The sequence below is a fragment of the Somniosus microcephalus genome, chromosome 8, assembly GCF_052327205.1.
Source record: "Somniosus microcephalus isolate GS21.2 chromosome 8, FLI_Smic_1.0, whole genome shotgun sequence".
Classification (NCBI taxonomy): Eukaryota; Metazoa; Chordata; class Chondrichthyes; order Squaliformes; family Somniosidae; genus Somniosus; species Somniosus microcephalus.
In genome coordinates this window covers 213,852,822-213,876,277 of record NC_140994.1, presented here as the reverse complement: position 1 = coordinate 213,876,277, position 23,456 = coordinate 213,852,822, and positions in this window count along the sequence as shown.

Here is a 23,456-nt window from a genome sequence, read left to right as displayed (position 1 = left end):
TACTGCATGGACCTTGCTTTGTTGCGCTTGGTTCTTACAGCAACGGGCATAATGGTTGTTTTTGTTGCAACTATTGCATGTTTTACCATATGCTGGACACTTTCTTGGTGGATGCTGTGTACCGCATCGACTACATGACTTTCGATTGTCCCTTTCATTTTCGTTCGCTGGCCACGCCTCTTTTTTCACATTGGCGCTCTTTTTGTTAAACGGTTTGTGTCCGTTCATTCTCACTGCATCCACGTTGCAGCTATTGTCACTGAACAGCTCCTTTGCCTGCAACTTCACAGTCTCTGTAGCCCTACACAGTGCTATGGCTTTTCCCAGGTCTAGATCTTGCTCTCTTAGCAGTCTTTCCCTTAGACCATTATTCAGAATACCACACACCAGTCTGTCTTTTATCAGCGAGTCTGTCAGTCCCCCAAATTCACACGATTTGCTTCGGTTTCTCAGTTCAGTCACATACTGATCAATAGTCTCACCCGTTTTCTGTACACATGTGAAAAATCTGTGCCTCTCAAACATCACGTTACGTTTAGGTATGCAGTAGGCCTCAAACTGTTCCATTATTTTATCTAGCTTCATTTTGTCTCCATTAGCAGCGAATGTGAAGTTATTATACACCTCCAGCACTTCATCACCCACGACATGTAAGAACAGTGACAATTTCCTTTTATTACTTTTCTCGTCAGCTCCGATTGCTGATAAATACAACCCCACACGTTGTTTGAACCTTCTCCAATTTTCAGCCACATTACCTGTCAACTGAAGCATCGCCAGTGGGAGTAAACCTTCCATTTTTCACTTCATTAGCTATTCTCTAATGGTAAGTAATGATGTTCTCTTTTGGCTTGCTAATCTGTGGAGAGCTGATTTAACTTCAGATTTTTCCTCTTCATCTCTTTCAATCACTTCTGACACCATGTATTGATTTCTTTGTGGGTTCAATGACAAGACATTTATGAAAGAGAATGTCTTTTAATCTAAAGCTTGTTCAACTCTTTTAACAGCATTTACAGGAGACATCATGCTAGTGATGCATCTAGAATGAAACTGAAACTAAACTAAACTGCATTGCTTGTCTCTGTCACATGCCCTCTGCTGGTCAGGCACAAGCAATCAATACATGCAAACCTGCTGGTAAGGCATCATAATCAAACAGGCAAATACCATCTCTATTTGCTGATATCATTACACCGTCCACCATGGATATGTAGAACAGATTCTTAATGAAACCAGTTAATGCTTTGTTGACCAAGTTCTTTTAAAAGTAACTTTTACATATCTGGTTAAGGTGGGATGAAAGGTTATAAGGATACATTTGGCACTCACAATAAATATGTGGATAAAACACACGAGGGCTGGATGCCAATTCAAGTAGGCCTTAAGTATTCATGTATAGTTTCCAAGTGGAACTGAAAATACCAGGCTACCTTGGACCACCTTTTGGATACAAATTTAGGGTGATCACATCTAGTAACATCCAACGACTCCCATAAATGTGCTACCAATTAGCACAGTCAGAATAAGCAGTAACACCAGCCCTTCAGCCCCATAGTTGGAGGGCAATCCAGCCCAGCATATCAACACACCCATTCCACTTTTTCACAGTGCTACAGCTAATGACATGTCTCAACCTCTCTTATGCCATGCCATCTAAACACAAACACCTTGGACAACCCACTCAGTACGCATCTGCAGGTTATCAATGTATAGAGTACAGTGTGAACATAAGGCAAACTGACTGAATCTGACAAGTATCTGCATATTAAAACTAAAATAATGGAAAGGGATGAGTAGAGCAACAACAACAACTTGTATTTGTATAGCGCCTTTAACATAGTAAAATGTCCCAAGGCGCTGCACAGGAGTATTTTAAGACAAAAAATTTGACACTGAGCCACATAAGGATAAAGTAGGGCAGGTGACCAAAAGCTTGGTCAAAGAGGTAGGTTTTAAGGAGCGCCTTAAAGGAGGAAAGAGAGGTAATGAGGCGGAGAGGTTTAGGCAGGGAATTCCAGAGCTTAGGGCCTAGGCAACAGAAGGCACGGCCACCAAAGATTGAGCAATTATAATCAGGAATGTTCAAGAGGACAGAATTAGAGGAGCGCAGATACCTCGGGGGGTTGCGGGGCTGAAGGAGATTACAGAGATAGGAAGGGGCGAGGCCATGGAGGGATTTGAAAACAAGGATGAGAATTTTGAAATTGAGGCGCTGCTTAACCGGGAGCCAATGTAGGTCAGCGAGCACAGGGGAGATGGGCGAACGGGACTTGGTGCGAGTTAGGACACGGGCAGCCGAGTTTTGGATGACCTCAAGTTTACGTAGGGTGGAATGTGGAAGGCCAGCCAGGAGTGCATTGGAATAGTCAAGTCTAGAGGTAACAACGGCATGGATGAGGGTTTCAGCAGTGGATGAGCTGAGGCAAGGGCGGAGATGGGCGATGTTACAGAGATGGAAGTAGGCAGTCTCAAGAAAGGGATAACAAGATACTTTAAAGAACACAATAATTCATATGTTGCTCAGAATATGCATGAATCATCTATCAAAAAAGAAACTAGTCATAGCTGAATAGAGTTGATTTTTTAATTACATTGGAGTTTAATTTGAGAATCTTTGAGGGTTGAAGAGAAATTGCATAGTGCCTTTCCCTTTCCAGAGGCTTTACCTAAGATTATCTCTTCTCTCAGGAAATGAGGGAATTGAAACGATTCCACGATAGAGCAAATTCTACACGGTCTTTGGAGGGAACCGGTTTGATAGATTAAGTGGATTTTTTAAATTCCATATTTTATGTTCTTGTGTTTTTAACCAAACTGCAAGATCATAATGAGATTCACATTGGGCAATTAAAGAAATATCTGATGGACTTTCAGTAGCCATCAAAATGTTAGCATTTCTCTTTCCAAATTTAAAGATCTCTCACCAGTAAATAGATGGGTTAATTAATTGCTCTAGTAACGAAGGCCAGAAGTTTAAGAGGGGCAGGAGACAGATGTTAAACTTCGTCTGCAACTATAAACAATCCTTCGGCAGTCTGTTCCAGTCGAGGGTGTTCAATTGCACACTGCAATAAGAATATTAAGAATCCAATGTACTCCAGCTGCAAACTCTTTCTCATGATTATAGACATTTAAGCTTCGCCCTTGGCATTCTTTCCATTCCCAAGATATGTAATAGGTTTATTTAATTTTGTAAATGCACAGTTGAGGATTTTAATAGGCAGCATTTGGAATATAAAATTCTGATTCTCCCAAGTAATGCTAAAAGAAGAGCGCTCCAATGATTCACATCTTCACAAGGGGATTTTTAACAGCTTTCAAATATTTGATAAATTAGGTGATAAAAATTATCAAATATTTGAAAATATTGTTTGCCCATTTGTAAAGGAAGCAACTACAAATATTTACATCATGTTTGAAAGGGGTGGCACCCATCTTAGAATTAATCATTTTTATGACACAAGTAATATTGGTGAGTGAATTCGTAATTTATAGCAATATGTAATCAGTAAGTTGTGTCTTACTGAACTCTGAACTCACCAAACACTGAGATTTCTGCATCATTTAAGAGGAGGTGGCATGGTATCATAGTAAATTGGAGCACAAAAGTACTATAGCAGAATGCATATTCATGTCTGTGATACCCCACACCAACAAACGGATGATGTGGGGAATCGCAGACATGCTGCTGTGTGGAAGCACCAAGCATAAAACAGACACATCTCACAGATGAGAAAGAAAAAGAGGAAGAGCCAACCTTGAGCTGCTTTTGCATATCTCCTGTGAGCTGCTTTCAGAGTAAAATTGAGACCCCGTGGAGAAGATCAGCTGCCCACCCTTTTGGCTGTGAATAGTGTACGACCTGCAGAAATGCAAATGGAAAGGGAAGAAAATAACAGGCCAAAAATAAACTGAATGTTGAAAATCTGAAACAAATGCTGAAAAGTGTACAAACTCAATCAGCATCTGAAAGGTAAAAGATAGATTAACATTTTGGATGAGGTTCTTCATTAGAATTGCAGCATCAAGGAGCATCTTTGCCACTGCCTAGCTACAAAGGGAAAACAGGGCAAGGCAAGCGTTCTCTATTTTTAATTTATCACAGAAACCACTCTCATGGATAGTTCCTATCATGTTTAAACCATAGAAATGTCATCTGTGGAATGTGGCTAGTCAGAGTTGAATAATATAGCTTGAATGAGAGTTTAATAACTTAGCTTGCAATATTAGTTTGATATCCTGGCGTTTTGATAAGTTTCTTTGGAGGCCAGAGAGAAATTTCACAGAGTCAAGAACATGAGAAGATTGTTTGGCTTTCATGAATTTAGTTTGAACTGTATCGATACAAGCATAAAACTATTTAAAATCTTTAGTCAAAATTAACAGTAATGATTTTCTACAGAATGGACTTCACAAGGTATGCAAATACTGCCAGCTTAAAGTGCTCTCGGGAGTATGGATTCTGACACCCTGACAAGTTTGGTCAATTTTGTCTAGTTGGTAAATAGTCAGATCTGATACAGAGTTGGTGACAAATGCAAAGTTTACTGAGAAGCAACCCCAAATCTGTGATTTATATGCTAAAGAGCATTATGTTCACAAAATAAAAGTGATTAAAATGTTTTCTCGATTGGGGAGAGAAGAGGAGCATAAGAGCAATGTGTCACTTCTTTCATGATGACATAAAAATCCAAGTGACGCAGCAAAGTATATCAATATGATTGATATCATTACATACAGTTGTAAACAGGTAAAAGTTTGCCAAACACTTCCTTATTAGGACTGTGCCCTTTAAAATCAAGAGAGCCATATCAAAGCCTGAAAAAGGTGCATGTTTGATTTTGTTGTTGTCTGGGAACATAGGCCAATGATTTATTTGATCTGTCTCTCACCTCGTAATACATTGCTTTCATGAAATATAGAAGCTTCTCAGCTCTAACAGCTGGGACAGCCTCTGGATGATGCATGCTCAGCCTTATGTGAGTCCATTGCTTTAATGCTGGTTTTCCTGCCAATTAAATATCTTTCAGAGCTCTAGTTGTTATTTATCTGCTTCAGATTTCCTGGCAGAGGAATAAAAGCCAATGAGCCATATTTTAAAAACCTCTGGGATTCTGCAATGGCAATTGCAAATTTCTTTTGAGAATCTGGTGTTTTCAAAATTCTGATTCATAATTTTCAGACACAAACAAGTTGCATTTTAAAGCATTTCAGGAGCTACAGATAATTTTTTAAAAACTTGCAAATGTCCACAAACTTATAGGAAAATGTCTCACAGTGAGGTATCTCTTAGTTCCCCGCCCAATACAGAAATCCATTTGTTCCATCTGGTAGGTCCACGGGACATAATCACAAGCATCTTTCAACAACGTACAGACATAACATGCCTCATTATTTCAGTTAGATAGCTCACATTATAAATGACCAACTGGGCTTTTTATTCCCGCAAATGTAGAGAAACAATTGTTTCTCTGTGCAAAGAGGGACTGACCAGTGAAATACAAAAATGGGGGTGGTGGAATTTTAACCTAATAATACGGATGGGTTGGGGCCATGGGGGTAGCCAAATTGTTAAAAATGGGATTGCCAACCTGAACCCGCCTCTAACCCGCCCTCACGAGGCCTCCGATCACACTCTCAGGCCTCCCCTCCCCCCACCGATGACGACGGCCTCCTGGGTTTCCTGTCCACTTGGAGCCCCCCCTGCCCTCAACCCACCCTCCTCCTTAAAATCCAGCCCGTGGTCTCTGATTCCTTGTAGGATGGAAATAATTAAAATCAAAATGTGAAGCTCAACCCAACTGAGAATCATAAAGATGAAAAAAGTTCAATCCATCCAACATCTGTGGAGCAAAGGTTCACTCCACCAGTGTTGTTATCAAGTCTTTTTGTGAATGCTCACAGCGCCTTTTAGCTCAGAAATATGACCAAAGCTTTGGAGAAGTTTTAGCTGGTAATTGACCAAGGCAGTGTCACATGCCTTCTGCTGTTCCCTTTATCTGACATGGCTGGAGTCCACTCACACTGAGGACAAGAGTCCGGCCATCCAGGGGAAATCATTAACACTGAAGTTGCCAAAAGTACAGTAAAATCAGTTTCAAGGTGCAGCTTAACTTTGATCTACTGCTAATATTGGAAAATGTATAGCAAATGTCAACCACCAGCAGGCCACTCCCCCTGCCTGATTTACTGAAATCCATATTGGAAAATGGCAGGCTGGGCAAAGACACAGAGGTCGATTTTCCTGGAGCCGTCAGGTGGGGTTTCAGGCATGGCGGGGAATCCCGAATTCGGGGGTCCCGACACCATTCCGCCCAAAACCCGCCTCCACGTAAGTTTCACAGGAGGCGGGTACCTGCTCCGCACTGGGACCCGGCGACCTGAGGCGGGAAGGGATTAGTGCCAATTAACGAAAGTGCCGGTTTCGTGCATGTACTGCGCATGCGCGGGAAACCGGCACTTCCATTCCCCTGAAAGAAGGGGTTCAGAAGTCAAACTGGTTTTTTTCCAGGTTTTTCCGGGAGGTTAAGTCTCCAGCAGTTACACTTTTAAAAAGCAGGCGCAAGTCCTGCTTTTAACAAGGTAAGTGGTGAATTAATTAAAATTAAAACATTTTTTCCACAGGTTTGTTATTTTTAAATACTTTAAAGAAAGGTAAGTTTATTTTTAGCCCCGTTAGAAAATGTAATTAATATTTTCAAAAATTTAAATTATTGTTTAAAATAGTTATTTCATGTGATTTAAAAAAAAAATTATTTGAGGTTTTAGTAATGTTTTGGGGCTTATAGTATTTATAGGTTTGAAGCTCTTCCTGTCAAACTTATGAATGAAGCATTCCCTGCTACCATTGGCTCTCCATGGCCCACGTGATCCCACGGGACGCATCAAACTAACTGCGCCTCTGGAATATGGAAGCACTGTGCGCCGGCAGTTGGAGGAGGCCCAGGATCGGAATCCCACGCGGGCCCACAGCTCAACGGCCGGCGCGCAAGGTAAGTGCAGGTTGGGGGCATGCACCCGCAGGAAGCCCCCGACCCGAATTTCTGGGCCATTAAAATTTAAACTGCTTAAGAATTATAAACAGTCTGAGCTTTGCTCTTGGATCATATGATGTTATCTGAACCCTTTGCATTAGAATTTGAAGCAGAATGAATTGTGATTTAGTTAGATTTTTAATTTAGGTGAAATGCCATTAAGTCCTCAAAGGACTATGTTGACCTTCAGCGTCTAGTCAGCAGAATTCAACATGTCAAGCATAGTTCGACATTGTGTGCTGACATCTGTCCCTCAATCACCCATACAGCACTATTATAGTTATGACATTTAAGTGTGCCATATACTACCTTGGTCTTTTTTTAAATTTTTATAAAAGAGATATCAATGCTGGGGAATGCAACATTTTTCCACTTTTTGGTACCTAGGAGTAGGTTTAAGAAACTTGGGCTCCTGCCGTGGAGCTTCACGTGCCAGGAATGCACATCAGAAATTTGGGTGCAGAGGTCAACAGGCCCCCCAAAATTTCTTGTCCATGCATTTTAATGGTCCTCCATACCTCAATTCCCAATAAGCACTCCCAGCACATAAAGGTCTGCACCAAGAATGCAAATACATAAAATCTACTCTTTTGTGTCATGATCAAATACTCCCAGCTCAGGTATTGAAGGAATGTAGAGTTCCTCTACACTGTTCCAACCTGAAGAATAGCAGAGTGAGGAGATCAAAACCAAAAAGGTTTTAGACTGGGGTCCCTGGTTGCTAGGGATTTCCCAAGATCACCAGATTTCTCTAAGACTCTCTTCAGATTTCTGTATATTTTATTTGTTTACTTACTCGCTATTTCTTTTGCTGTTTAAAGATGGCACTATTTTCCATTTAGTAGCTGACACTGGACTTTCAGATATTGGAAAGGAAGCTGGCGGGAGAATATCAATATTTGCAGAGGATCTATCAGGAAGTATGAAAACCGCACGGATTTCAAATCCAAGAGGTGAAAAGGCAATGTTCTGACCCACTGCACCAGCCAGACCCTAAAAAGGATGAGTAAAGAGAGGGGGACAGAACTTTTGAACTTGATTCCTTTACTCACTGACATCCTTTTATCCTCAGACAGCAATGATGCTGAAGTACTTGCATGTTAAGTTCTAGTTGCTGTAAAAGTATCTTATGCTGAAAATTCTTAATTTTTTATTTTGCTAAATTTCCTATTAAATTGCCTCCCCCACCCCGCCACCCCTGTCCATAATTTGGAAGTTACTCTCTCCTTTTCAGTTCCCTCAAACCTTTTCCAACCCAACCAAGAGACCTCTGGCAATATCACTCTAAATCAGCCACATGGAAATACGCAAAGTTGGCTGAAATTCACCAGAAAATCTGGTGGTGAGGAGGGGCAAGTCCTGCCAAACCATGACACAACTCACACGTACTACAAGATGAATTACTTCAGTTTCATTCATAGAAGATTTACACAAATTTAGGATTGCAGAAATAATTGCAGTTCAAACCTAAATAAACTGCCAGTGGAAGGGTTAATGGTTTAAGAAATAAAGAAGACACAAAAATAATTAGCACAATCTTTTAAGTGCACATGTCCTTGACAATCCCATATTCAGTTCTTAGACCATTAAGAAATCAATACTATAATATTAAGTGATAAATATTTAATGGAATTCAAGGTAAAGTATAAACAAGTGCAGTAATGTAATTTCAGAGATTGAATTGTCCACCCCAATTTCAATGATCTCCAATAAAGCATTAATCTGAGCAGGACGCCTTCCAAATTCATTGGAGTGTCCATGCAGTACCGTAGGTTCTAGGTTTTATTGCTGATCTATGCTGAGCTTGTTGATCTCAGCTGCACAGCAGTCAGGAACACTACAACTGGCCTGAGTGCTTGAATCCCAGGGAGAGGAAAGGTCAGCAAGGGTTCCCATTTACTATTGGAGTACCAAGGCAGAGTGTACTATATGTGGATAGAACAAATGAAGGACAGAGACATGATGAGTTGCTAGTCTGTGTGCCTGCTTTATTAGGCCAAAGCAAACTGAGCATGCTCATACCAAACCTTGTGATAAACCATGTGGCAAAACATGTGATAATACATTGCGCTACTTTCCCCCTTAAAAAAAAAGTATGTATTCTCCTCTCAAATATAACAAAACTATGATCCCACCTTTCCCAGAATTACATGTACCACATAACAAAAACTCCTGGCTTTTTATCTTTTAAATGAACTGCTTTTCCAGTTTAATAACAGGTTTGTGGAGCCTTCCTGATCTCCTTACAGAAGGTTTAGGTATTGAACCAGTTTTCGGGCTGTTTTGTTTTGGTTCCGAACTCAAACATGATGCTGTTTCTATCTCAGACTTGTTTGAACCTATATGTTTCACTTCAATCCACTTTGCTGACAAGTGGTTCAAGATCACTGTCCAATCCAAGTCAGTAAACAAAGCTTCTTGCAATTGATTTCATACTGATTGATACGCTTATCAATTACTTCATAAAAGGTGATGAGTCGAAGAAGAGATGATGAGTCGAAAGAAGAGATGAATAAGGCTTTTATTAGCTAAGAAGAGACCATGCTTCTTCGTGAGTGACTGAACAAGTCTGAACGAAACCCACACAGTGGTGGGTGGAGTCAGCTGAGGCATGCCTCCATACACAGCGCCACCCAGAGGTGGCAATATACAATACAGTGGTTTACCACATTCACCCCTTGTTTAATGTGAAGTCCGGCAGGGTGAAGGGTACTACAAGTTAAGTCTATCAGGAGGCCTTGTCTGACGTCCTGATCGTCGTGGTGGCAGCGGTGGTGTTGCAGCATCCGACGTCGGGTCTGGTGTCTGGGTGGTTGGCGAAGATTCCTGGGGCTTTGGCATGCCGTCTGCAGGGGTTGGGTTGGGAGGGGTGGTGGGGGATAACAGTGGTAAGGGGGATAACGGTGGTAAGGGGGATAACGGTGGTAATTCAGGGGTACCCGAGGGTGCGAGATCTCGTATGGAGACCGTGTCCTCCCGCCCGTCTGGGTATGTCACCCAGGCATACTGGGGGTTGGCATGTAGGAGGTGCACCCGCTCGACCAGGGGGTCCATTTTATGCGTCCTCACGTGCCTCCGCAGTAGGACGGGCCCAGGAGAAGTCAACCATGCCGGTAGCGAGGTTCCCGATGTAGACTTCCGGGGGAAAACGAACATTTTCTCATGAGGGGTCGCATTAGTGGCAGTACAAAGCAGTGACCGAATGGAGTGGAGCGCTGCAGGGAGGACCTCCTGCCAGCGGGAGGTCGGAAGGCCCTTAGATTTTAGTGCTAAGAGGACTGCCTTCCAAACCGTCGCGTTCTCCCTTTCCACCTGGCCGTTCCCCCGGGGCTTGTAACTGGTGGTCCTGCTCGTGGCGATACCTCTTGTTAGCAGGTACTGCCGAAGTTCGTCGCTCATGAACGATGAGCCCCTGTCGCTATGTATATAGCTGGGGAACCCGAACAGAGCGAAGATGTCATTCAGACACTTGATGACCGTGGTACTGGTCATGTCTGGGCAAGGAATGGCAAAGGGGAAACGGGAGTACTCATCAACTATGTTGAGGAAGTACACATTGCGGTCAGCGGAGGGGAGGGGCCCTTTAAAATCGACGCTCAGGCGTTCGAAGGGGCGGGTGGCCTTGATCAGGCTTGCTCTGTCCGGCCTATAGAAGTGCGGTTTGCACTCGGCGCAGATTTGGCAGCTCTTGGTCATGGTCCTGACCTCCTCGATGGAGTAGGGCAGGTTACGGGATTTGATAAAATGGAAAAACCTGGTGACCCCCGGGTGGCAGAGGTCATTGTGGAGGGACTGCAGCCTATCACTCTGCGCGTTGGCGCATGTACCACGTGATAGGGCATCTGGGGGCTCATTGAGTTTCCCTGGCCGATACAAGATATCATAATTGTAGGTGGAGAGTTCGATTCTCCACCTCAAGATCTTGTCGTTCTTGATTTTACCCCTCTGCTTATTATTAAACATAAAAGCTACTGAACGCTGGTCAGTGAGCAGGGTAAATCGTTTCCCGGCCAGGTAATGCCTCCAGTGACGCACCGCTTCTACAATAGCCTGGGCCTCCTTTTCGACGGAGGAGTGTCTCGTCTCGGGGCCCTGGAGGGTCCTTGAGAAAAAGGCCACGGGTCTGCCCGCCTGGTTAAGGGTCGCGGCTAGGGCGAAGTCGGAGGCATCGCTCTCCACTTGGAAGGGGATGGACTCATCCACCGCGTGCATTGCGGCCTTCGCGATATCGTTCTTGATAAGAGTGAAGGCTGCACACGCCTCTGGTGTCAGGGGGAAGGAGGTGGCTTTGATGAGGGGCCTGGCTTTGTCTGCATAGAGGGGCACCCACTGGGCGTAGTAGGAGAAAAACCCCAGGCATCTCTTCAGTGCTTTTTGGCAGTGGGGAAGGGGTAGCTCCATTAGGGGGCGCATTCTGTCGGGGTCGGGCCCGATGACTCCGTTCTCCACCACGCAGCCGAGGATGGCCAGGCGCTTGGTGTGAAACATACATTTTTCCTTATTGTACGTTAGGTTCAGCCGTTGGGCCGTACGGAGGAAATTTGCTAGATTAACGTCGTGGTCCTGCTGGTCGTGGCCGCAGATGGTGACGTTATCCAAATAGGGGAAGGTTGCCCGCAGCGCGTTCTGGTCAACCATTCGGTCCATCTCCCTTTGGAAGACCGAAACCCCGTTGGTGACGCCGAAGGGGACCCTAAGGAAGTGGTAGAGGCGGCCGTTTGCCTCGAAGGCAGTATACTGGCGGTCCTCATGGCGGATGGGCAGCTGGTGGTACGCTGACTTAAGGTCGATGGTGGAGAATACTTTGTATTGCGCAATCTGATTGACCATATCAGATATGCGAGGGAGGGGGTACGCGTCCAGCTGGGTGTACCGGTTTATGGTTTGGCTGTAGTCGATTACCATGCGGCGTTTTGCAGTGGTTTTAACGACTACAACCTGGGCTCGCCAGGGGCTAGTGCTACCTTCGATAATGCCCTCCTTCAAGAGCCGCTCCACCTCAGAGCTGATAAAGCTCTGTCCCCGGCACTGTACCGCCTGCTTTTGGTAGCGATGGGTTTACAGTCGCGGGTGAGGTTAGCGAACAGGGGAGGGGGGGGGACTTTTAATGTGGAAAGGCTGCAGGTGGTTTGCAGCGGGCGATTTAAAAGTTGTTGGTTGCAGACTGTGAGTGGGGGGAGGGGTCCACCGTATGCTAGTGTGACACTCTTAAGGTGGCACTGAAAATCCAACCCTAGCAGGACGGCAGCGCAAAGACGGGGCAGGACTAGCAGTTTAAATTTTTTATATTCAGTGCCCCCTACTGACAGGGTCACCACACAGTAGCCGCTGATGTCCATTGACTGGGACTTGGACGCCATAGAAATGCGATGGTGCGTTGGCAGAATCGTGAGGGAGTGGTGGCGCGGCCGTTTACCGCGATATCCATCATGGAGCTGGATAGATGGTGAGGGAGGGCTTGATCCAGCGTCACGGAGGCCAGTATGTGGCTTAGTGAGTCACTATAGTCATCCGCCGAGACGGTGGTCGGTTCCGGTGACGAAATGGCGGTTGAGTGCGTTGGATACGATGGCGGCGGATGCCATGCGGCCGGGGGTACACAAAATGGCGGATAAGATGGCTGCTCCCACGGCCCGCACGCTGCGCTGCTGGCTGGCTTCCCCTTGCAGGCGTTAGCGTAATGGCCTTTCTTCCCGCAGCCCGAGCAGGTAGCTGTCTTAGCTGGGCAGTGCGCTCTGGGATGTTTTAACTGGCCACAGAAATAGCATTTTTGGGCCTGGTTACTGCGCATCGCAGCAGTTCTTACCGGAGGCTGCTGTCTCGGTTGGGTCGCTGCAGCGGTTGGTGCCGGGGGCGGCGGTCCCGTGTCCCACGGTTTCGATTGCCATGTCTCGGCGCCGTTACGGGGGTATGCCTCGAGGTTTCGGTGGGCCTCCTCTAACGAGAGCGCAAGGGCAATGGCCGTCTTCAGGTCGGGTTCCTTGCTTTCTAGCAGTCTCTGCCGGGTGTGGTCTGACTGGAGGCCCCTGACGAAGGCATCACAGGCGAGTCCCTGCGCGTGCTCCACAGCCGTTACCGCTTTACAATCGCAGTCTCTGCAGAGTGCCAGTAGCGCCCGTGCAAATGCCCCTACCGATTCTCCCGGTTGCTGCCTGCGGGATCCCAAGAGGTGTCGGGCGTAAATTGTGTTCACTGGGCGCGTATATTGCCCTTTTAGTAGCTCGAGGGCCGCCACGTACGTATTAGAGTCCCGGATTAGCATATATACTTGATGGCTCACCTGGGCGGTCAAAATTTTCAGTTTGTGATCCTCCTCTGTAACCTGTGAGATTGCGAGGAAGGATTCAAAGCAGCTCAGCCAGTGTTCAAACTTGGCTGATGCACCCACATCTTGAGGGTCGAGGTCCAGGCGTGGTGGTCTGAGGGCTCTCAGCAATGTCTGCTGTATCCGTTGCTGTTGTTGCTCCTCAGGTGTCGCCATTTAACTTTTAGCTAATAAAATTGATACGCTTATCAATTACTTCATAAAAGGTGATGAGTCGAAGAAGAGATGATGAGTCGAAAGAAGAGATGAATAAGGCTTTTATTAGCTAAGAAGAGACCATGCTTCTTCGTGAGTGACTGAACAAGTCTGAACGAAACCCACACAGTGGTGGGTGGAGTCAGCTGAGGCATGCCTCCATACACAGCGCCACCCAGAGGTGGCAATATACAATACAGTGGTTTACCACACTGATGATCCCTGGATGTTCAGTATGAAGTTCGGCCAGAATTCTATCTCTCAAAGAAGTAGGTACCACCACTCTGTTTCCCCACTTGATACAACCTTGTTCACGAGACAATTTAGTACAACGGCTATGGAATGGATTCAATTCTGTGTCCATACACTGATCAGTCCATCCATTTAAAGTGTTTTCATACACACTTTACAGTTCTGATTCCTTTTGAGTCTCATCTGCAATCTCAGTTGCATCCATGGGAAAGTCTTTGTCAACTGCACCTAGCGTGAAAATAGCACCTTCACTCCCAACACATGTGTCCTCATGTGGCAACCTGGACAAGGCATCTGCGATTGTGTTCTGCTTTGAAGTGCGATATTCAATCATGTAGTCATATTGTGACAACAACACTGCCCAGTGTTGCATTCTTGATGCGGCCATTGCAGGGATGGCAGATATGGGCCCCAATATTGCTAGGAATGGTTTGTGATCAGTTATCAGAATAAACTTTCTGCCAATCAGGGACTGTTGGAATTTCTTGATTCCAAACACTATGGCAAGTGCTTCCTTGTCAATTTGTGCGTAGTTTTGTTCGCTCTTTGTGAGGGTTCGCGATGCGAACACGATTGGTTTCTCTCGGCCATTACGTGGTTTATGACAGCTCCCACACCGTAACTGGAAGCATCATACACTAACTTAAGCTCACGTTCTGTGTCGTGGAGCACAAGCAGAGCATCACTAGAGAGACTTCTCTTACAAGCATCGTAAGCTTCCTGTTGTGCTTTCATTTGCTTCCACTGGACATCCTTCTTGAGGAGCTCGTGCAAAGGAACTAACATGGTCGCTAACTCAGGTAAGAAACGTGCGTAGTACTGGACCATTCCAAGGATAGATCTTAACTCAGGCATGTTCTGTGGCTTTGGAGCTTTGATGACAGCATCAACCTTTTCCTTCACTGGTTGCAAGCCATTTGCATCAACTTTCAGACCAAAGTACACAACCTCGGGCTGCACAAAAGCACATTTGCTCCTTTTCAAATTGACATTGTGGGCATTCAACCTTTGAAGCACTATATCTAACACTTCTAGATTTTCTTCCTTGCTGCTTGTTGCGATCAGCACATTGTCTTGATTGCATAAGCAATTTGAAACTCCTTGCAAAACCTTATTCATCGTAGCCTGGAAGATTTTGGGGGAGGACTTTACACCATACAGCAGCTTGGTGTATGAGTACAGTCCCTTGTGCATGTTGATAGTGAGATACTGTTGACTCTCTTTGTCAACATTCAGCTGAGCATAAGTGCTTGGAGAAAGCTTTTGACCCAGAGAGTGATGCATACAAATCTTGTGATGTAGGTAACTGTTGAATCCGTGAATCTTTAGGTAGTGTGTCCTTCAAATAATCCACAGAGACTGCAGAGGAACAATCAACAGGTGTTTACTGGATGAGGGTTGCTCTAAAACTAAACAGTACAGATCCCTACTCAGGGTTATATTCAGGTGTGGTCACTGCCAGTACTATAGTATACAGGAGCTGTAAAAAGTAGTTCTCCCCTTAAAGGCACATACACTACAATTCCTCCCCTTTTAGATTAATAGTACCATAACATTCATTTAACAATTAACACTTTTAACATGCAACATTAACTGAAAATAGTCCATTTATAAATTCAGTCTTTGGGGCGGCTTCCTGATCCTTTCTGGATAGCGCCTTTCCTGAGTGTCTTGCTCTTGGTGCGGAGGCGATTCTGGCCCCCTGTCATCGGTTGGTTCATCAGCTTCCGATACTACTGTTTCTGGGGTAGATGCTACCTGTATGTTGGGTTCATTACCAGGTACGCAAGACATGGGGTTGACTCGTTCCTGTGACGCTAGGATCTGGTCGACATGGCATCTCACAATGTTCTCCCCAACATTCACTGTGTACATTAGTGGCCCCTGCCATGTGCATATCGTTCCTGGTTGCCATTTCTCTGTTCGGTAGTCGCGAGCCAAGACTGGTTGCCCTACATTGGAGCTCCTTGTCGGCTTCTCATTGATGTGCTGGAATTGCTTATTCTCAACATTTCTTCACACATTTGGTCTGAGCAAATCCAGACGAGATCTCAACCTTTGGTTAAAGAACATCATGGCCGGGGTCTGGTTGGTAACTGCATGTGTCGCATTTCTGTAGGCTAACAGGAAATTGTCCACCTTATGCTGCAGTGGAATGTCGTCATCGCACATGGCCCTTATGGCCTTTTTAAAGGTTTGTACGAACCTCTCAGCCAATACATTTGTGGCTGGATGATACGGGGCGGATGCGTAATGCCTTACCCCATTTCTTTTCATAAATTTCCGAAACTCTTCGGACACAAACTGTGGTCCGTTATCAGAGCAAATCTGCTCTGGCAAGCCGTTCCTGGCAAATATGGTCCATAGGACTGCAATCGTTTTCTCCGTGGTGGTGGAGGACATTTTGATCACCTCAGGCCATTTCGAGTGTGCATCCACGGCTATTAAGAACATTGAGTCCATTGAGTTTAAGCAGACTTTGCTAAGTGGCAGAAAAAGTCTTTTAAGTGCATTTACTGAATTTTAGTGAGTAAAAAAGTGAATTATTTGAAGTAAGTTTAATTTTTTAGAGTAAATTAAGCTGTTGGGGAGTTGAAACCGGAAGTAGAATCCGGGTAGAAAAAGGGGTGGGCTTAGAGCTGCAGGCTGAGTGCAATCGCATTGAGTTTAAGCAGACTTTGCTAAGTGGCAGAAAAAGTCTTTTAAGTGCATTTACTGAATTTTAGTGAGTAAAAAATGAATTATTTGAAGTAAGTTTAATTTTTTAGAGTAAATTAAACTGTTGGGGAGTTGAAACCGGAAGTAGAATCCGGGTATCAAAAGGGGCGGGCTTAGTGCGGTAGCGCTGAGTGCGGTCGCATTGAGTGTAAGTAGAGTTTGGTAAGTGGCAGAGTTCGGGCAAGTGGGAGGTGAGGGGGTGCTTGTTGCTCTGTTTTGCTTCCCTCTCTCAGGCTAATCCAACACTGCGGATGTGGAGCAGTGAGACAATTCAACCGGATAGGTCCCCCAGACAGCTTCCATGAGGGAGGTTGGTAATCAACTGGTTGGTAGGTTCTCTTCCTTCTCTTCTATACCTTTAAGTTGGTAAGTCCTATTAAATAGTGGTGTAATATTATCATCTATATCGGGGCAGAGGGTCTTCATAACTAATAATAAGAAATTTAATTAATTACACAGATATGGGTGAACAGGTGATGTGTCACTGTTGCGAAATGTGGGAGCTGGTGGACCCCATTGAGGCTCACGGTGATTACATTTGCGATAGGTGTTTGCTGCTAGAGGAACTCAAGCTCCATGTTAAATAGCTTGAGACCAAGCTTCAGACACTGCGACACATCAGGGAGGGGGAGAAGTTCCTGGACTCTATGTTTCAGGAGGTGGTCACACCTATGAAATTAATTACTGCAGATGTAGTCCGTGGTCAGGGACAGGACGGTGTGACTACGAGTGAGGAAGGTACAGGGATCCAGGATGTAGTGTTGAAGGAGCCGCAGCCCTTGCTCTTGTCAAGCAGGACTGAGGTTCTTACTCCCTGTGAGGGCAGGAGCGGGGACTGCAGGAAGGATGAGTAACCTGGCCACAGCACCGTGGTGCAGGGGGCCATTCAAGTGGAGGGAGTAAAAAGAAATGTTGTAGTGGTAGGGGATAGTATCATTAGGGGGATAGATAGGGTTCTCTGCAGACAAGAGCGGGAGTCCCGAAGGCTGTGTTGCCTGCCCGGTGCCAGGATTAAGGACATCTCTTCTGGGCTGGAAAGCAACTTGGAGTGGGAGGGGGAGGATCCAGTTGTCGTGGTCCATGTTGGTACAAACGACGTAGATAGGACAAGGAAGAAGATTCTGTTAAAGGAGTATGAGCAGCTAGGGGTCAAATTAAAAAACAGAACCTCAAGGATAATAATCTCTGCTTTATTATCTGAGCCATGAGCGAATTTGGCTAGGATAAATAAAATTAAAGAGTTAAATGCGTGGCTCAAAGACTGGTGTGGGAGAAATGGGTTTTGCTTCTTGGGACACTGGCACCAGTACTGGGACAGGAGGGAGCTGTTCCGTTGGGACGGACTCCACTTGGCCAGTGCTGGGACTAGAGTCCTGGCGAATCATATAACTAGGGCTGTAGAGAGGGCTTTAAACTAATTAGTTGGGGGGAGGTTTCTAGAGAGCAAATAACAGAAATGACAACGGAGAAGGTCATAGACTTAGGTAGCAGTGGGGAAATTAAAAAACAGAACATGTCAGGAAGGGACAGAAGGTATGGAGTAAAAGGTAAAGAAGTAAAAGGGGAAAAAACAGGAACTAAGTGTCACAAAACATATTTGAAAGTTCTTTATCTGAATGCACGTAGCATTCGTAAAAAAATGAATGAGTTAACAGCACAAATAACTACATATGGGTATGATCTTGTGGCCATTACAGAAACATGGTTGCAGGTTGGCCATGACTGGGAATTAAACATACCAGGACAGGCTGGAAGCGAGGGGAGGTGGGGTGGCTATGTCAATAAAGGAAGGAATCACTATAATACAGAGAACTGATATTGGGTCAAAGGAGCAGGATAGTGAAACAGTTTGGGTAGAGAAAAGGAATAATAAGGGGGAAAAAACACTAGTGGGCATAGTCTATAGGCCTCCGAACAGTTGCAACTCTGTTGGACGGAGTATTAATCAGGAAATAGTTGAGGCTTGTAATAAGGGAACAGCTATAATTATGGGGGATTTTAACTATCATGTTAACTGGACAAATCAAACTGGGCAGAGCAGCCTTGAGGATGAGCTCATTGAGTGTATTAGGGATGGGTTTCTTGAGCAGTATGTAACTGAACCGACCAGGGGGCAAGCAACCTTAGATTTGGTCCTGTGTAATGAGACAGGATTAATTAAAAATGTCCTAGTAAAGGATCCCCTTGGAATGAGTGAACATAACATGGTTGAATTCCATATTCAAGTCGAGGGTGTGAAGGTTGGATCTCAAACAAGCGTGCTGAGCTTGAATAAAGGAGACTATGAAGGTATGAGAGCGGAATTGATTAGAGTGGACTGGGAAAATAGATTAAAGGGTAAGACGGTACATGATCAGTGGTGTACATTTAAGGAGTTATTTTACAACTTCCAAAAAATATATATCCCACTGAGGAAAAAAGGGTGTAAAACAAAAGATAGCCATCCGTGGCTAAGTAAAGTAATTAAGGATAGTATCCGACTAAAAACAAGGGCATATAAGGTAGCCAAATCTAGTGGGAAGATAGAAGATTGGGAAGTCTTTAAAAGACAGCAAAAAATAACTAAAAGATTGATTAAGAAAGGGAAGATAGATTATGAAAGTAAATTAGCAAAAAATATAAAAACGGATCGCAAAAGTTTCTATAGTTATATAAAAAGAAAAAGGGTGGCTAAAGTAAATGTTGGTCCCTTAGAGGATGAGACTGGGAAATTAATGGTGGGAAACATGGAGATGGCAATAACGCTGAACAAATATTTTGTATCAGTCTTTACGGTAGAGGACACTAAGAATATCCCAACACTGGACAAACAGGGGGCTCCAGGGGGAGAGGAGCTAAATACGATTAAAATCACTAAGGAAGTGGTACTTGGTAAAATAATGGGACTTAAGCCGAATAAATCCCCTGGACCTGATGGCTTACATCGTAGGGTCTTGAGGGAAGTGGCAGTAGGGATTGTGGATGCATCGGTAATAATTTTCCAAATTTCCCTGGACTCAGCAAAGGTCCGGGCAGATTGGAAAACTGCTAATGTAACACCCTTATTTAAAAAGGGTAGTAGGCAGAAGGCTGGAAACTGTAGACCTGTTAGCCTAACATCTGTGGTTGGTAAAATGTTGGAGTCCATTATTAAGGAGACAGTAACAGGACATTTGGATAAACATAATTTAATAGGACAAACTCAGCATGGTTTCATGAAGGGGAAGTCATGTTTGACAAATTTGCTTGAGTTCTTTGAGGAAGTAACATACAGGGTGGATAAAGGAGAACCAGTGGATGTAGTGTATTTAGACTTCCAAAAGGCATTTGACAAGGTGCCACACAAAAGATTATTGCTCAAGATAAAAAATCACGGGATTGGGGGTAATATTCTGGCATGGGTGGAGAATTGGCTCTTGAACAGAAAGCAGAGAGTTGGGATAAATGGTTCATTCTCAGACTGGCAATTAGTAACTAGTGGTGTTCCGCAGGGGGCGGTGCTGGGTCCCCAACTCTTTACAATCTATATTAACGATTTGGAGGAGGGGACCGAGTGTAACATATCAAAGTTTGCAGATGATACAAAGATGGGAGGGAAAGTAGTGAGTGAGGAGGACATAAAAAACCTGCAAAGTGACATAGACAGGCTAAGTAAGTGGGCAGAGATTTGGCAGATGGAATACAATACTGGAAAGTGTGAGGTTATGCACTTTGGCAGGAAAAATCATAGAGCAAGTTATTATCTTAATGGCAAGAAACTGGAAAGTACTGTAGCACAAAGGGATCTGGGGGTCCTGGTGCACGAAACTCAAAAAGTTAGTATGCAGGTGCAGCAAGTGATCAAGAAGGCCAATGGAATGTTGGCTTTTATTGCAAGGGGGATAGAATATAAAAACAGGGAGGTATTGCTGCAGTTGTACAAGGTATTGGTGAGACCGCACCTGGAATACTGCATACAGTTTTGGTGTCCATACCTAAGAAAAGACATACTTGTTCTCGAGTCAGTACAAAGAAGGTTCACTCGGTTAATCCCGGGGATGAGGGGGTGGTCATATGAGGAGAGGTTGAGTAGATTGGGACTCTACTCATTGGAGTTCAGAAGAATGAGAGGCGATCTTATTGAAACATATAAGATTGTGAAGGGGCTTGATCGGGTGGATGCGGGGAGGATGTTCCCAATGATGGGTGGAACTAGAACAAGGGGGCATAATCTTAAAATAAGGGGCTGCTCTTTCAAAACTGAGATGAGGAGAAACTTCTTCACTCAGAGGGTGGTAGGTTTGTGGAATTTGCTGCCCCAGAAAGCTGTGGAAGCTTCATCACTAAATAAATTTAAAACAGAAATAGATAGTTTCCTCGAAGTAAAGGGAATTAAGGGTTATGGGGAGCGGGCAGGAAATTGGACATGAGTCTAGGTTCGGAATGGTCATGGCCCTGTGGGTAGTGGAGCGGGCCCAGGGGCCGTGTAGCCTGGTTCTGCTCCTAATTCTTGTGTTCTAATTCTGTGTTAGATTTCAGGAGATGTTTTTATTCCTGTTCCTGGCTGGGGTGGAGATCGCCTTTACACAAGGTAAGTACTGTAGAAAATATAGGGACAGAGTGATCTCCTGGAAGAGTTTCGATCGCCTAGATGGGTCGGAGAGGAATTTCCCAGATTTTTTCTCCCAAATTGGCCATTGGGTTTTTTATCTGGTTTTTCACCTCTTCCGGGAGACCACATGGGTTCGGGTGGGATGGAGAGCGATAGAAGATTTGAGGTTAGGATCAGATCAGCCATGATCTTATTGAATGGTGGAGCAGGCTCGAGGGGCCGATTGGTCTACTCCTGCTGCTATTTCTTATGTTCTTATGTTCTTATGAATGGACCAGCAAAATCAATATGCACCCATTACCATGGAGAGGAGGGCCACTCCCATGGTTGTAGAGGGGCAAGTGGTGGTGCATTTTGGACCTTCTGGCATCCTGAGTAGCTCTTTGTCAGGTCCTCGATTGGCTGATCGATCCGCGGCCACCACACATAAGCCCTAGTAAGGCTTTTCATTTTCACCCCTCCCAGATGGCCTTCGTGAAGCTCATTGAGCACTCTCTCCCTTAACTTGGGTGGAATTACCACTCGGGATCCACACATTAAGGTCCCCTGGCATACTGACAGCTGTTCTCTTCTGGATGAGAATGCTGGCAACAGTGAGTCGCCATGTGTTGGCCAACCCTTCGCCGTCAAATCATATACCCGAGACAGTGTCGGGTCATTTCAGGTCTCCATCTCTATATCCGCGTTAGTTACTGGCAAGCGTTCAATTATAGTTGAATAAAATATTTCGACAGGGTCCACTGCTGGTGCTTCCTCCGCAGTAGGCAGTGGCAGGCGTGATAGCCCATCAGCGTTTCCATGCTGTTTCGTGCCCTTATACTCTATTTCATATTGGTTCGCCCCTAGAAAAAGGGACCATCTTTGAAGCCGTTGCGCAGTCATCACCGGAACGCCCTTCTTTGGATTAAAGATGGAGACAAGTGGTTGGTGGTCAGTCAGCAAGGTGAACTTCTGCCCGTGCAGATAGTGGTAGAACTTTTTCACTCCCCGCACTAGGCTGAGGGCCTCCCTGTCAATCTGGGCGTAGTTACGCTCGGCTGAGGTTAGTGACCGAGACGCAGAGGCTACTGGCCTCTCCCAGCCGTCCGGGAATTTGTGCGACAGCACCGCTCCAATACCATTTGGTGATGCATCACACGCCAACCGAATTGGTAGTGCTGGGTTGAAATGAGCCAACACCTCTTTTGATGTGATCAATTCTTTGCACTTCTGGAAAGCACGTTTACATTCGTCATTCCACTTCCAAGGTACCCCCGTTTGCAGTAGGGTGTTCAGTGGGTGTAGTAACGTAGACAAATTCGGCAAGAACTTATGTTACCAGTTCACCAGCCCGAGGAACGACCTCAGTTGTGACACATTTTCCGGTGCTGGAGCCTTGACTACTGCCTCAATCTTTTCAGGAGACTTATGTAACCCCTCTTCATCAATAATGTGGCCACAATACGAGATCTGCTTCTGGAAAAACTCGCATTTGTGGCGATTAGCTCGGAGCCCATATTCCTTCAATCTAGTGAGCACCTGCTCCAGGTTGGCGAGGTGATCACTGTCATTTTCGCCCGTGACCAGGATATCGTCCAAATAACACTGGGTCCCTGGAATCCCTTGCAGGACTTGATCCATTGCCCTTTTCCAAATAGCCGGAGCTGATGCTACCCCGAACACCAGCCGGTTGTATTGGTAGAGACCTTTGTGAGTGTTGATCATGAGGTACTGTTTCGAGGCTTCTTCTACCTCCATTTGCAGGTACGCCTGGGACAGGTCAATCTTAGTGAAGCGTTTTCCTCCAGATAGCGAGGTGAAAATATCTTCAATCCGCAGAAGCGGATATTGTACAGTGTGAAGGACTGGGTTCACTGTCACCTTAAAGTCCCCACAGATGCGAATCTTCTTTGGTTCCCCAGGCGTATTACTCAACGACCTCTTCATTACAGGAATGATGGGTGTAGCCCACTCGCCCCAGTCCACTTTGGACAGTACTCCAGAACGTTCCAAACCTTCCAGCTCTGCTTCGACGGCTGAGCGGATCGCATAAGGCACCGGTCTGGCCTTAAAAAACTTTGGGCTTGCAATTTCCTCTATTTTGATCATCGCTGTTATGCCTCTTAGTGTTCCGAGTCCCTCCTGGAACACTTCTTGTGCGTCAGTTAGCATTTTTGACAGTCGTCCCGGTGTGACGTCGTCATCCTTTTTGGCATCTACCGTCAGTGCTTGTATGGCATGCCAATTTAACTGTATCTTCCGGATCCATTCACGTCCTAGTAGTGGTGGTCCTCCATCTGGCAATACATATAAGTCCATTTTTGGTGTTTCCTTGCCGTTGTATATCACGTTCACCCTTATTTTTCCTTTGGGGTAGACT